At 47.7% G+C, this 15,605-nt stretch overlaps 1 protein-coding gene across 3 annotated transcripts in view; it reads left to right on the top strand.

Annotated features, from left to right (window-relative positions):
• Nucleotides 1-15,605, top strand: part of dnajb6b (DnaJ heat shock protein family (Hsp40) member B6b) — a 106,656-nt gene that overhangs the window by 83,585 nt on the left and 7,466 nt on the right. The gene's annotated exons all lie outside the window — the stretch shown is intronic.

Genomic DNA, 15,605 nt, shown 5'->3' with positions numbered 1-15,605 from the left:
CAAATTTTTTCAAAGACATTATATGGCGGGCCAGAACCAAAAACAATGGCTAATTTAATATATTGATAGTGAAAATGTTTTAACTCTGTGACAGACCACCTTATAACTGAGACATACATACACATACATGCGGAAAAGATTCCGAGGATATACTGTATCTGCTTAGAAAACGGAAGGGTGGCGCACCACGTAACGCACTTTAGTGCAATGCGGCCGTCCCGGGTTCGACTCCCGGACCCGGCGACACTTGCCGAATGTCTCCTCCCCATATCTTCTCCCATTCTTCCTCTCTGTCTATCCAATAAAGAAATAAAATGCCAAAAAGAAAAAACGGAACTGCTGAACTGAACTCTACTTTTTTGCGTGGTAAATACACAGATCACAACATGTTTTACAGGAACGTTTTGGAGTTGTATTTGGAGTGTATTTCGTGACTGTTGGGAACTAGGCTACACTGGCACACCTACTTCCAGTGAATGACGCTAAGCTAGGCTAACGTTGCGGCTGTTCCCTAAGCTTAATGCATGCACTGAGAAGAAAAGGGTATGTATCTGCTTGTCTAACTCCAGGGTAGATGGCAAATAAGCTAATTTCCCAAAAAGTTGGCGTGTTCCTTTAAGGACTGTTGGAGTTCATTCCATGATCTAAGGAAATAATCATCATCATAATCATAATGAAATAACGTATCACGGAGTTGAAAAATCTGTATGAATTCTGAAAATGATCTGAAAACGACCTGGTTCAGCGCTCCTTCTCTGTGACCTTCCCGCGGTTCCTCACAAGCAACATAGTTAACTGCGTGTTGTTTACCTCGATGCATTCCGACGGCATACGGGTAATGCATTACGACTGATTCCTCTCCCTGCAACATGTGACAGTTTGAGGCTGACTATCGTTCCAGTTCTCGTTTTGTGACCTCATATTTAAAATATCACTGGTTCTTAGCCACTAGCTATCAGGAGCTCTTTCCTTTTAAAGCTCTGCGCTGCGGCTCGACCCTGGAGCCATGGGCTGGAATTCGCCTCCTTTTCTTCCCCCCCACTATTTGATAGAGAGAGAGAGAGAACTGCAAAATGAGAGAGAGAGAGAGATAGAGGACTGCACAATGAGAGGAGAGAGAGAGGACTGTACAATGAGAGAGAGGGAGAGAGAGAGGACTGCACAAAGCTTTTCCCCCACTACCACCATTAACAATTCATCTGAGGGTTCAGCTCTCTGTATATTTGATGCCACGCTGAACTAGAAGCACTGACCCTGTGGCCTTTCTATCTGGTCAAAGATATTCATGTGTAACCTGGGAACGCCTATATATTAATATGCCAGAGAGAGAGAGAGAGTGAGAGAAGAGAGAGAGAGCGAGAGAAGAGAGAGAGCGAGAGAAGAGAGAGAGAGAGCGAGAGAAGAGAGAGAGAGAGCCCTACAATCCCGTCTCGTTCCTCAATGAGGTCTTCGTGTTGCCAATGTAATTTCCTAATTAGTTCTCCTATTAGATAGTGTGGGCGGCGGCGCCCTGAGCGATCCCTCGCTCTAAATCAGTGGGGCGACAGTGGCTCAGGAGGTAGAGCAGTCGTCTGGCAATCCGGAGGTTCCCGGTTCGATTCCCACTCCTGGGCAGCGTGTCGATGTGTCCTTGAGCAAGACACTTAACCCCTAATTGCTCCCGATGAGCAGGTTGGCACCTTGCATGGTTGCCTCCACCGTCGGTGTGTGAATGGGTAATATGTAAGTAACAAATTGTGAAGCGCTTTGGATAAAAGCGCTATATAAAAAAGCAGCCATTTACCATTTACCATTTAAATCCCAGAAAAGCCTTTTATATTTTATAAAGCTCTAATCCTCGCTCCACTGCATCAAGCAGTCCGTGTTCGCTCACCGCCAACACCCAGAGCGCAGGACGACACTGTCTCCACTGGAGGCCGACCTTGACTTTATTGTCCAAGATGTCTTTTTTATTGCAGCAACAATAAGTGTATACTGTTTACTTTTACTCTTACTCATGGTATATATTCAGATTCTAATTCTTTATTGCCTATATTTATTGTAACGTGTAATATAACAGACCCTCATCTGCAGCTTTGTTTACATGGTTTACTTTGATCATATTCTTATATTCAGAGGTAATTATATTGTTTACACTGTTTCTTTTTATTCTCATATTTCTTATATTCAGATCAAATTTTATTGCCTATATTTGTGTATTTCTACTATTACCTCTGCCCATACCTGTGCGGATCCATGGCGCCAGTGGTGCTCATATCCAGTAGCCTCCTCCTCCTCCTCCTCCCTCCCACACACAGTACTCCACCCTCTCCTCCTCCTCCTCCCTCCCACACACAGTACTCCGCCCTCCCCTCCTCCTCCTCCCTCCCACACACAGTACTCCACCCTCCCCTCCTCCTCCTCCCTCACACACACAGTACTCCACCCTCCCCTCCTCCTCCTCCCTCCCACACACAGTACTCCACCCTCCCCTCCTCCTCCTCCCACACACAGTACTCCACCCTCCCCTCCTCCTCCTCCCACACACAGTACTCCACCCTCCCCTCCTCCTCCTCCTCCCACACACAGTACTCCACCCTCCCCTCCTCCTCCTCCCACACACAGTACTCCACCCTCCCCTCCTCCTCCTCCTCCCACACACAGTACTCCACCCTCCCCTCCTCCTCCTCCCTCCCACACACAGTACTCCACCCTCTCCCCTCCTCCTCCTCCCTCCCACACACACAGTACTCCACCCTATCCTCCTCCTTCCTCCCACACACAGTCCTCCACCCTCTCCTCCTCCTCCTCCCTCCCACACACACAGTCCTCCACCCTCTCCTCCTCCTCCTCCTCCCTCCCACACACACAGTCCTCCACCCGCTCCTCCTCCTCCTCCTCCCTCCCACACACAGTCCTCCTCCTCCCTCCCACACACACAGTCCTCCACCCGCTCCTCCTCCTCCTCCTCCCTCCCACACACAGTCCTCCTCCTCCCTCCCACACACACAGTCCTCCACCCGCTCCTCCTCCTCCTCCTCCCTCCCACACACAGTCCTCCTCCCACACACACAGTACTCCACCCTCTCCTCCTCCTTCCTCCCACACACAGTCCTCCTCCTCCTCCCACACACACAGTACTCCACCCTCTCCTCCTCCTTCCTCCCACACACAGTCCTCCACCCGCTCCTCCTCCTCCTCCTCCCTCCCACACACAGTCCTCCTCCCACACACACAGTACTCCACCCTCTCCTCCTCCTCCCTCCCACACACACAGTACTCCACCCTCTCCTCCTCCTCCCTCCCACACACACAGTACTCCACCCTCTCCTCCTCCTCCCTCCCACACACACAGTACTCCACCCTCTCCTCCTCCTCCCTCCCACACACACAGTCCTCCACCCGCTCCTCCTCCTCCTCCTCCCTCCCACACACAGTCCTCCTCCCACACACACAGTACTCCACCCTCTCCTCCTCCTCCCTCCCACACACAGTCCTCCTCCCACACACACAGTACTCCACCCTCTCCTCCTCCTCCCTCCCACACACACAGTACTCCACCCTCTCCTCCTCCTCCCTCCCACACACACAGTCCTCCACCCGCTCCTCCTCCTCCCTCCCACACACACAGTACTCCACCCTCTCCTCCTCCTCCTTCCTCCCACACACACAGTCCTCCACCCGCTCCTCCTCCTTCTCCCTCCCACACACACAGTACTCCACCCTCTCCTCCTCCTCCTTCCTCCCACACACACAGTCCTCCACCCGCTCCTCCTCCTTCTCCCTCCCACAGTACTCCGCCCTCTCTGTACCCCTTCATCCACCCTAGCCCCATATACTTCCAGCACGACCCTTTTACCCCCGGAACCTTATTGGAATTACGAGTGGAGATATTATGTGACTTGTATTTTTTTAATGTTCAGCCAATCGTTCAGCCAAGTTTGATCGGGGGCCATCCATGACTAAAGGGGGAACCGCTGAATCAGTGCCGGTCATCGTCGTGACCCCTCGACCGGATGTAGCCTACATCAGAGCAGCAGAACTCGATCTCGGAATTCTACCACTCTGTAAATTTCAGTGTTTCATTTCACATTTCATCGTGATGCATCACAAATCCTACGGTGCACCGAAAGGGTTATAGGGGAAAGATAAAACTTCTCGTCCGGCGGAATCTAATCCGGTCAGGCAAAAGACCGTACGGAGAGAGGGAGAGCTATCATATCGCTAGCTGCCGTAGGCTATCGCTGACCGGCGCTTGTTTGTTCCATGCACTGTACATAGAAACACTGTCACCTTGTGCTCTGCGCGCTCCTCTCATGGCTGTGGTTGTAATAAGCGGTCGTACTGTATGCAGTGCAGTATTGTTGAAGGGTTCACGCTGCCTGGCCGGGCTGTGTGGAAAAGGCTGCGTGGGTCCAGCAGGACGGCTGATTGGACGGCATTGGTGGTTCACCCTGTGTAGCTCTAAATATGGAGTCCAGGCTCAGGCGGGGGGGACGGATGTGAGCGCCTACATCACTCAACTGGAATGCCTTCAGAAATAGCTTCCGTATTAAAACAAGAGCAGTTGTAATAACGCCAAGCGTGTGTGTCAGAGCACATGTAAAACGTGCGTGTGCGTGCTTGTGTGTTTTCTGTACCCAATAATACAGTATGTCCTCAAAAGCACATGGAACATGTTTATATTTAATCTTTTGCATATGTGATATATTATTTGTGGATTCAGATAAAGTGTGCATCTGTGTGTGTGTGTGTGTGTGTGTGTATTGTGGGAGAGGGAGGAAGAGAGAGATAGAGAGGATAATATCTTGCAAGCTTTGCAAGATGTATCTGTGAGTTGAATTAGTCTACAATAATAACTACACGTCTTTGGTTACAGATAATGGTAAAATAAGTAAATCAACAAAACAAAACCCGATACCTCATAAAACTTTATGGCGAGAGTAAGAATTTAGTAATGAGCCTGACTGGATTTTGGATAGTAGTTGTGTTTTTGTGTTCTAAAACTAAAACAAGAACACTACATTCTTACTTTACTATGTCATCCAAGGACTTTGTGTTTGTGAACTGTCCCTACAGCTCTACTGTGTTTTACTACAGAAGTGTATTTGATAACATAGGTGAAGGAGGTGAATTACTTATTAATAACTGAATATTAATACAGCATGAGAGTAGAGAGCACAGCTGTTTATTCCATTCAGTGTACAACGCAGTGACACTACTGGGTAGAACAGTGTAGTAGAACAGTGTAGTAGAACAGTGTAGTAGTAGAACAGTGTAGTAGAACAGTGTAGTAGAACAGTGTAGTAGTAGAACAGTGTAGTAGAACAGTGTAGTAGAACAGTGTAGTAGAACAGTGTAGTAGAACAGTGTAGAACAGTGTAGTAGAACAGTGTAGTAGAACAGTGTAGTAGAACAGTGTAGTAGAACAGTGTAGTAGTAGAACAGTGTAGTAGAACAGTGTAGTAGAACAGTGTAGTAGAACAGTGTAGTAGAACAGTGTAGTAGAACAGTGTAGAACAGTGTAGTGGAACAGTGTAGTAGAACAGTGTAGAACAGTGTAGTAGAACAGTGTAGTAGAACAGTGTAGTAGAACAGTGTAGTAGTAGAACAGTGTAGTAGAACAGTGTAGAACAGTGTAGTAGAACAGTGTAGTAGTAGAACAGTGTAGTAGAACAGTGTAGAACAGTGTAGTAGAACAGTGTAGTAGAACAGTGTAGAACAGTGTAGTAGAACAGTGTAGTAGAACAGTGTAGTAGAACAGTGTAGTAGAACAGTGTAGTAGTAGAACAGTGTAGTAGAACAGTGTAGAACAGTGTAGTAGAACAGTGTAGTAGAACAGTGTAGTAGTAGAACAGTGTAGTAGAACAGTGTAGAACAGTGTAGTAGAACAGTGTAGTAGAACAGTGTAGAACAGTGTAGTAGAACAGTGTAGTAGAACAGTGTAGAACAGTGTAGTAGAACAGTGTAGTAGAACAGTGTAGTAGTAGAACAGTGTAGTAGTAGAACAGTGTAGTAGTAGAACAGTGTAGTAGAACAGTGTAGTAGAACAGTGTAGTAGTAGAACAGTGTAGTAGTAGAACAGTGTAGTAGTAGAACAGTGTAGTAGAACAGTGTAGTAGTAGAACAGTGTAGTAGAACAGTGTAGTAGTAGAACAGTGTAGTAGTAGAACAGTGTAGTAGTAGAACAGTGTAGTAGAACAGTGTAGTAGTAGAACAGTGTAGTAGAACAGTGTAGTAGAACAGTGTAGTAGTAGAACAGTGTAGTAGAACAGTGTAGTAGAACAGTGTAGTAGTAGAACAGTGTAGTAGAACAGTGTAGTAGAACAGTGTAGTAGAACAGTGTAGTAGTAGAACAGTGTAGTAGAACAGTGTAGAACAGTGTAGTAGAACAGTGTAGTAGAACAGTGTAGTAGAACAGTGTAGTAGAACAGTGTAGTAGTAGAACAGTGTAGTAGAACAGTGTAGTAGAACAGTGTAGAACAGTGTAGTAGAACAGTGTAGTAGAACAGTGTAGTAGAACAGTGTAGAACAGTGTAGTAGAACAGTGTAGTAGAACAGTGTAGTAGAACAGTGTAGAACAGTGTAGAACAGATTGATTGATTGATTGAAAACTGTATTAACAGATTGCAGAATGGGTACAATACAGTACAGCTCAATACACACAATTGTTAAGGGGATGCAGACCAGAGAAAGACTTTCGTCTTGTTTACATCAGGGTCCCCCATTTTCAATTCATCAGGACATATATGACATACTTGACATACAGATAGTCAGTACTGCTACATCTATACATTTATGACATACCAGATTTGCAAATACAGTACTGTTTGTGATACAGAAGGAGTCAAGAAAAGGGAGTATATACATTTGACGTAGAAACTGTACATTGGAGGAGGTTGGGTGGGGGGGGTTGGGTACATTGGGATATTGACAACCATACTGGGTAATTTACATTGGAGGTGGTTGGGGGGGGGGGGGGGGGAGAAACACTGTATAAACAAGCAAAACTGTACAATTGAGGGGGGGGGGGGGGAGACACTGTACAAACAAGCAAAATTGTACATTGGACTATTGACAAAACCATACTAGGTAAATGACTGTACATTGGAGGGGGTTGGGTTAGGATATTTACAGGGGCCAGTTTTGAATTGCAGTCTCCCGTAGGTGTCCCTTGAGAGAGGTTTTGAAAGTGGGTAGTGATCCACATTCCTTTACAGCTTTGGGTAGGGCGTTCCACATTGATGTGGCATAATTGCGAAACGTGTTTAGTCCCTTATTTGAGCCGAATCTGGGTTTAACATGATTTGTGGAGCTCCCTCTGGTGTTGTGATCGTGGTATTCACTGACCTTTGGGAAGTATTTTGACATGTACATGGGTACCTTGGTTGTGTAGTGTATCTTGTAGACTAGGCCCATTGCAAGTTGCTGTACTCTGTCGTCTACTCTAAGCCATCCTAGGTTGTCAAAGTGGGCAGGGGTGAGGTGGGTTCTAGGAGTAAGGTCAAGCAGTAGTCTGACCAGTTTGTTTTGAGATTTTTGTAATTTTGTTTTTAGCGCCTTTGAGGTGCTTTGGTACCATGAGGTGCAAGCATAGTCGTAGTACCCCTGAATGAGTGCTCCTGCCAGAGTCTTCAGGGTATTCTTGTTTACCAGAGAGGAGATCCGGTACAAGAATCTACAGTGTAGTAGAACAGTGTAGTAGAACAGTGTAGTAGAACAGTGTAGTAGAACAGTGTAGTAGTAGAACAGTGTAGTAGAACAGTGTAGTAGTAGAACAGTGTAGTAGAACAGTGTAGTAGTAGAACAGTGTAGTAGAACAGTGTAGAACAGTGTAGTAGAACAGTGTAGTAGAACAGTGTAATAGTAGAACAGTGTAGTAGTAGAACAGTGTAGTAGAACAGTGTAGTAGTAGAACAGTGTAGTAGTAGAACAGTGTAGTAGAACAGTGTAGTAGTAGAACAGTGTAGTAGAACGGTGTAGTACAAAAAATAGTTGCTCTTTAGCTCTATTGTATCGGAGTGACTGATTGATTGATTGATTGATTGATTGATTGATTGATTGATTGATTGAAAATTGTATTAACACATTCATGGCCATTTGGATCCGTCTAAAATCACTGTAGACGGCCAGCATTTCTAAACAGACTTGTATGTCCGTGGGGCTGTTTGTAGAGCTAAATCTATACTTTATAGTATTGCTATCTGTCCATTCTCATTGTCAATTGAGACCATAAACCGTCCCTTCAAAATGGCTTAAAGAAATAATTTTTTCATCAATACGTTCTCATTTTATAGCGTCTTGAATATAAGCGTTATAAGGGATTTCGGCTCGGATATTTCCTGGAACGCGAGATACAGGGCTAATAGCTACTAACGTTAAATCCAATGGCATTTCGGATATACAGAAGCTACAGTTAAAACTCAAACTGCATATGATCGGTATGATGGTCCACCATGAATGCATGAAGGGGGGGGGGGCGGGGGGCGTCGTTTCTTATTATTGATGACCAATAACCGCGTTAGCCTCATTAGCCTCATTCGCTGATCGGGTGGTTGGCTATCATAACAATCCCTGATCAGCATGTAATTTACGTGAAAAAGATCTTACCGTGGGCCGGTTGGATCCCCCAGAGCATTTCCCAGTTATCGATCGCCATCTGGTAGATCCATATGTCAATTGGCTGATGATATATTCCTTTACTGCATAGTAAATTCGGCGTCGCAATAGTATTCCAAGCTACAGGCTGCACATCCAGAATCCAGCTAACTGGAAACTCCATTGAAAGTAAAAAAAAGAGTGCACCGTTCTGCCACAGGGCACACTGCATTATTGAGACAGCGCCCCTAAGAGGATCTGGCCGGTAATGCACTTTTCAGAATTCGAAGAGGAGGGTAGATCTGCAGTGCAGCTCGGTGACATCGAGTAGGATATTACAATGGAATAAAAGCCAAAACAACCTTGCCACGGACATGTCCGTGGTTGGTCCTCAACCGTTGGATTCGAAACACGGATTTATCCGTGGTTGGCCCCGAAACGGTTAACAGATTGCAGAATGGGTACAATACAGTACGGCTCAATACACACAATTGTTAAGGGGATGCAGACCAGAGAAAGACTTTCGTCTTGTTTACATCAGGGTCCCCCATTTTCAATTCATCATAACATATATGACATACATGACATACAGATAGACAGTACTGCTACATCTATACATTTATGACATACCAGATTTACAAATACAGTATTGTTTGTGATACAAAAATAGGGGGGAAACTGTACATTGGATGGTAGCGACGGTAGATGTATCTATGGCTTAAAACTCCAAACTTCAGCAAGTCTGACCAAAACTATCTGGATGGATAGACAGCACTGCGTGAAGAGGAAAAACATGTTGTTTGTTGTTTTTGGCGAAATTCCCCTTTAATTACGGGTAAATTCCGAGAACACACTACTCCCGGTGTCAGCTTTTAGTATCAGGGAAATGCTCTGAAACCGATGGCCAGTTTTAACATGGTATCGTCCCGATATCGGACACTAGTATTAGATTACATTAGATTCAAATGTATTGTCATTATACAGCACAAGTACAGTACGAAAATAAGTCTGGCATCCAACCAGAGTGCAAATGTAGCAGTAAAGTGCAAGAGTAATATACAATGTACAGGTGATTAAACTGGGTACAAAATATACAAATTAGTACTACTGAGTGTAGTGCTAATCAGATGTATCTACAGAGTTGTAGTATTAATATGTACATAAATACAGGTATAAAGACATTATGGTAGTAGTCATACTGACCAGCAGCGTAACTAGTAAGAGTAGGTAAGGGATATGTACAGATATAGTATCTACAGAAGGACAATATCTGGCCTAAACATTATTGGAGCGACCAATGTGTTCTAGCGAGCGTTCTAGGGCCACCCTGCCATCGTAGTATCTTATGAATAATTCAGAACATGTACAAATAAGCTCAACAACCCCGTTCCATCATTTTAATTCTGTATAATGTAAGAGTAGGATATGTACAGGATATAGATATAGTAAAGGATTATGTGCAGGTAAGTACAGACAAGTGTGGATACTAGCCTAGTCTGGACACCTCTATCTTTTAACATTTTAGACCTATCTCTAAACTCTTCCAGTCAGGTTTTAAAGCCCTCCACAGCACAGAGTCGGCTCTACTGAGAGTGTTAAATTATCTTTTGTTAGCAGCTGACTCTGGGAACTCCATCTTCCTTGTTCTATTGGATCTCACAGCTGCTTTTGATACAGTAGAGTAGACCACTCCATCCTCATCTTGCGCCTAGAGCACCATGGTGGGCATCAGAGGTACTGCTCTAGAGTGGTTCAGGTCAGATCTGTCAGATAGGAGATTTTCTGTGCGTCAGGGCGATTTCCAGTCATCATCTACTCCCTTCCCTTGTACCTCAAGGTTCCATCCTGGCGCCCCTCCTCTTCGCTCTGTATCTGCTCCCCTTAGGGTCTATTATCAAGAACCATGGCATCTCGTTCCATTTTTATGCAGACGACCTACAATTATACCTGCCTTTAAAACGTGACGACCCCAACACTCTAAAACACCTGTTAGACTGTCTCAGTGACATTAAAGCTTGGCTGGCTCTGAACTTTATTTTATTTTAATGACAAAAAAAACAAGGTAATTATGTTTGGACCAAGCGGGCCTGGTACCGCACCTCCAGACATGGGCCCCCTTGACTCATGTGTCAACCCCATAGTCTCCAACCTGGGAAAATAGACAATGATTTTAAAATGGACAAACAAATTAACTCTGTGGTTAGGGCCAACTTCTTCCAGCTGAAGCAACTCTCCAAGGTCAAGCCTCTTCTCTCTTTTAAGGACTTTGAGAGAGTTATGCATGCCTTTGTGACAACACGGCTGGATTACTGTAATGCGCTCTATGTTGGCGGTGGCCAGGCCTCGCTGTCGCTTCTTTAGTTGGTCCAAAACGCTGCTGCTCGACTGTTGACAGGGACACGCAAACGGGAGCACATCACTCCTGTCCTCGCCTCCCTTCATTGGCTGCCTGTGCAGTTTAGGGTCAATTTTAAGATCCTGCTGTTTGCTTATAAAGCAATGAATGGTCTGGCCCCACCCGACCTCACCGAGATCCCGCACCCCTACACCCCATTACGGTCTCTGTGGTCTGCTGACCAGTCCCTCCTTGTCCCTAAATCCAGGCTAAAAAACAGGGGGGACCGTGCATTTGCGGTTGCAGCCCCCAAACTGTGGAACGAGTTGCCCCCCCCCGCATTAGGCTGGCCCCAACGCTCCCAGTGTTTAAGTCCCATCTTAAAACACACTTGTTCTCCCTAGCTTTTAAAATAATGTAGTCTGCTGCTGTAATTTTGTTTGTAGTTCTGTGTACTTTGTATTGAGGTTATGTGTTTTTTACTATATTATGTGTTTTACTGTGAAGCACTTTGTTTTTAAACGTGCTATACAAATAAAGTTGGATTGGATTGGAGATATATATGTGGTGAGAATAAATATATATATATATTGTTTGTAGAGCATTATCAAACATGACAAATATGTGTACATATATATATATATATATATGCGGTAAATATAAATGTAAACATGCGGTATATATAGTAGTAGTATAGTATCGGTGTAGTGTGTGGATGCATCCACCATAGCTGCCAGTGGTTGGAAGGAGATGGTGTTTCTCAGCAGTCACGTGCAGAGGGGGGGGTATTAATTAAAGAATAATTTTAACAATTAATAATATTATAAATAAAAATGTATATTTGAATGCCTGTCTGTCTGAGGTGCATGGTTTTCTGTTATCGCTGCTGTCGGGACAAAACCTCATAACTCCAAAAACCCAACTTTTCAGCAGATGAAAAAAACGAACACAGATTTGAGGGTGAATAGAGTTAGGAGGTTTAGACAGATGATCGGTTTAATGCTTTCCCATTGTTTAAACTTTGTAAAACCCACACACACATATGGAGGATGATCTATGGAGTTGATTTATATAATAAAAAAAATATAAAAAAAATTGAGTTATGAGGTTTTGTCCCGACAGCAGCGTTATGTTGCGCGATGTGTCGCCCTCCCTCTTGGAATGACGGGCCCATTAGCCAATAGAAATCTAGCGCAAACCGAGCATCTCGCCTCACGTTTGCTCGTCTGTCAGCTGATTTTTGATACATGTGCCCTTCTTAAAATGTTAGCACCTGCCCCTCTAAAGGTCTCTGCACGGCCCTGTTTCTCAGACCCCGTCCTGTGGCTGGACAGCACACCGTCCATGTGAGCGTGTGGCGCTGCGGCACCTGCCGCCGTGGATCTGTCAGCCACCTCCTCCAGAGCCAGCAGACTGGGGAGGCTGGTGCACCTAGACTAACAGAGAGGGGGGGAGGAGGAGGAGGAGGAGGAGGGGAGGCTGGTGCACTGAGACTAACAGAGAGGGGGGGAGGAGGAGGAGGAGGGGGGAGGCTGGTGCACTGAGACTAACAGAGAGGCAGAGAGGAGGAGGAGGAGGAGGAGGAGGGGAGGCTGGTGCACTGAGACTAACAGAGAGGGGGGGAGGAGGAGGAGGAGGGGGGAGGCTGGTGCACTGAGACTAACAGAGAGGGGGGGAGGAGGAGGAGGAGGGGGGAGGCTGGTGCACTGAGACTAACAGAGAGGGGGGGAGGAGGAGGAGGAGGGGAGGCTGGTGCACTGAGACTAACAGAGAGGGGGGGAGGAGGAGGAGGAGGGGGGAGGCTGGTGCACTGAGACTAACAGAGAGGCAGAGAGGAGGAGGAGGAGGGGGAGGCTGGTGCACTGAGACTAACAGAGAGGAGGAGGAGGAGGAGGAGGGGGAGGCTGGTGCACTGAGACTAACAGAGAGGCAGAGAGGAGGAGGAGGAGGGGAGGCTGGTGCACTGAGACTAACAGAGAGGGGGGGAGGAGGAGGAGGGGGAGGCTGGTGCACTGAGACTAACAGAGAGGAGGAGGAGGAGGAGGAGGGGGAGGCTGGTGCACTGAGACTAACAGAGAGGGGGGGAGGAGGAGGAGGAGGGGGAGGCTGGTGCACTGAGACTAACAGAGAGGAGGAGGAGGAGGAGGGGGAGGGGGAGGCTGGTGCACCTAGACTAACAGAGAGGAGGAGGAGGAGGAGGAGGGGGAGGCTGGTGCACTGAGACTAACAGAGAGGGGGGGAGGAGGAGGAGGAGGGGGGAGGCTGGTGCACCTAGACTAACAGAGAGGGGGGGAGGAGGAGGAGGAGGGGGGAGGCTGGTGCACTGAGACTAACAGAGAGGAGGAGGAGGAGGAGGAGGAGGAGGGGAGGCTGGTGCACCTAGACTAACAGAGAGGCAGAGAGGAGGAGGAGGGGAGGCTGGTGCACTGAGACTAACAGAGAGGCAGAGAGGAGGAGGAGGGGAGGCTGGTGCACTGAGACTAACAGAGAGGAGGAGGGGGGAGGCTGGTGCACTGAGACTAACAGAGAGGAGGAGGAGGGGAGGCTGGTGCACTGAGACTAACAGAGAGGAGGAGGGGGGGAGGCTGGTGCACTGAGACTAACAGAGAGGAGGAGGGGGGGAGGCTGGTGCACTGAGACTAACAGAGAGGCAGAGAGGAGGAGGAGGGGGGAGGCTGGTGCACTGAGACTAACAGAGAGGCAGAGAGGAGGAGGGGGGGAGGCTGGTGCACTGAGACTAACAGAGAGGCAGAGAGGAGGAGGAGGGGAGGCTGGTGCACTGAGACTAACAGAGAGGAGGAGGGGGGGAGGCTGGTGCACTGAGACTAACAGAGAGGGGGGGAGGAGGAGGAGGAGGGGGAGGCTGGTGCACTGAGACTAACAGAGAGGCAGAGAGGAGGAGGAGGAGGAGGGGGAGGCTGGTGCACTGAGACTAACAGAGAGGGGGGGAGGAGGAGGAGGAGGGGGGAGGCTGGTGCACTGAGACTAACAGAGAGGAGGAGGAGGGGGAGGGGGGAGGCTGGTGCACCTAGACTAACAGAGAGGAGGAGGAGGAGGGGAGGCTGGTGCACTGAGACTAACAGAGAGGGGGGGAGGAGGAGGGGGAGGGGGGAGGCTGGTGCACTGAGACTAACAGAGAGGGGGGGAGGAGGAGGAGGAGGAGGGGGGAGGCTGGTGCACTGAGACTAACAGAGAGGCAGAGAGGAGGAGGAGGAGGGGGGGAGGCTGGTGCACTGAGACTAACAGAGAGGCAGAGAGGAGGAGGAGGGGGGGGGGGGGGGGGGGCTGGTGCACTGAGACTAACAGAGAGGGGGGGAGGAGGAGGAGGAGGGGAGGCTGGTGCACTGAGACTAACAGAGAGGCAGAGAGGAGGAGGAGGGGGGGGGGGCTGGTGCACTGAGACTAACAGAGAGGAGGAGGGGAGGAGGAGGAGGGGGGAGAGGCTGGTGCACTGAGACTAACAGAGAGGAGGAGGGGAGGAGGAGGAGGGGGAGGCTGGTGCACTGAGACTAACAGAGAGGAGGAGGGGAGGAGGAGGAGGGGGGAGAGGCTGGTGCACTGAGACTAACAGAGAGGAGGAGGAGGAGGGGGAGGCTGGTGCACTGAGACTAACAGAGAGGAGGAGGAGGATGAGGATGAGGAGGGGGGCTGGTGCACTGAGACTAACAGAGAGGAGGAGGAGGATGAGGATGAGGAGGGGGGCTCAGTTATCCTTCAAGGGAACAGCATACACATACGCACGCACACACAGAACAGAACAACACACATTAGGGATGCCCCGATCGATCGGCCACCGATCGTTATCGGCCGATACTCAGTATAAATATGCAATCTGTGAATTCCGATAATTAGTCATATTCGCCGATAGCGGAAACCGATCAAGCGAAGCTCTCACTCGCTGTCTGTCTCAGACACACACGACCTGCAAACTGCCGCTGCTCCTCCTCCCTAGCCCCGCCCGCCCCCGTGTAGAGTTTGTAAACAAAGAGGTGCGGCCCCAGTATTCACTGACATATTTAACCTGTCCTTAGAACAGGCTGTCATCCCCACCTGCCTGAAGAAGTCCACTATTATCCCTGTACCCAAAAAATCCAAGCCTGCTTGCCTCAACGACTACCGCCCTGTAGCTCTCAAGCTTCTATCCCCAGGCCATCAGGCTGCTAAACGAACAATGAATGAACACTACACAACAACAACCACCAAACGCACATAGCACACACATCCACACGCACACACTCACTTTAAACAAACACACTGTAGCACCCACTCCACACACTTATAGCACACACCCACTTTAAACAAACACACTGTAGCACCCACTCCCCACACTTTATATTTATGGATGAAGGATTGCACTACAACTCGTACACCTTACTGTAAATTGTACCTAAAATTGTACCTCATCCCATTTCTGCTTTGCACTAGATAGTACTGTACATTAGTACACTGCATAGTATTGTGTATTGTGTATTGTATATTATATGGTAACTCAGAACATTGTACATATGTCTATACCGAACACTGTGACCTCATTTTCTTCTTCTAAATTCATGCTATATTATGTTATTATGTTATTTGATACTATCTTGTCTAGCACAGTCTCTGGAGCGTAACAGTAAGAAGCATTTTGTATGAAAGTATTCTGTACTTCTGTATGACAACTATTAAAGAACTTGAACTTGAACTTGAACTT

Source organism: Notolepis coatsorum (assembly GCF_963971535.1).
Source record: "Notolepis coatsorum genome assembly, chromosome: 12".
Classification (NCBI taxonomy): Eukaryota; Metazoa; Chordata; class Actinopteri; order Aulopiformes; family Paralepididae; genus Notolepis; species Notolepis coatsorum.
This window is presented reverse-complemented; position numbering and strand designations above follow the sequence as displayed.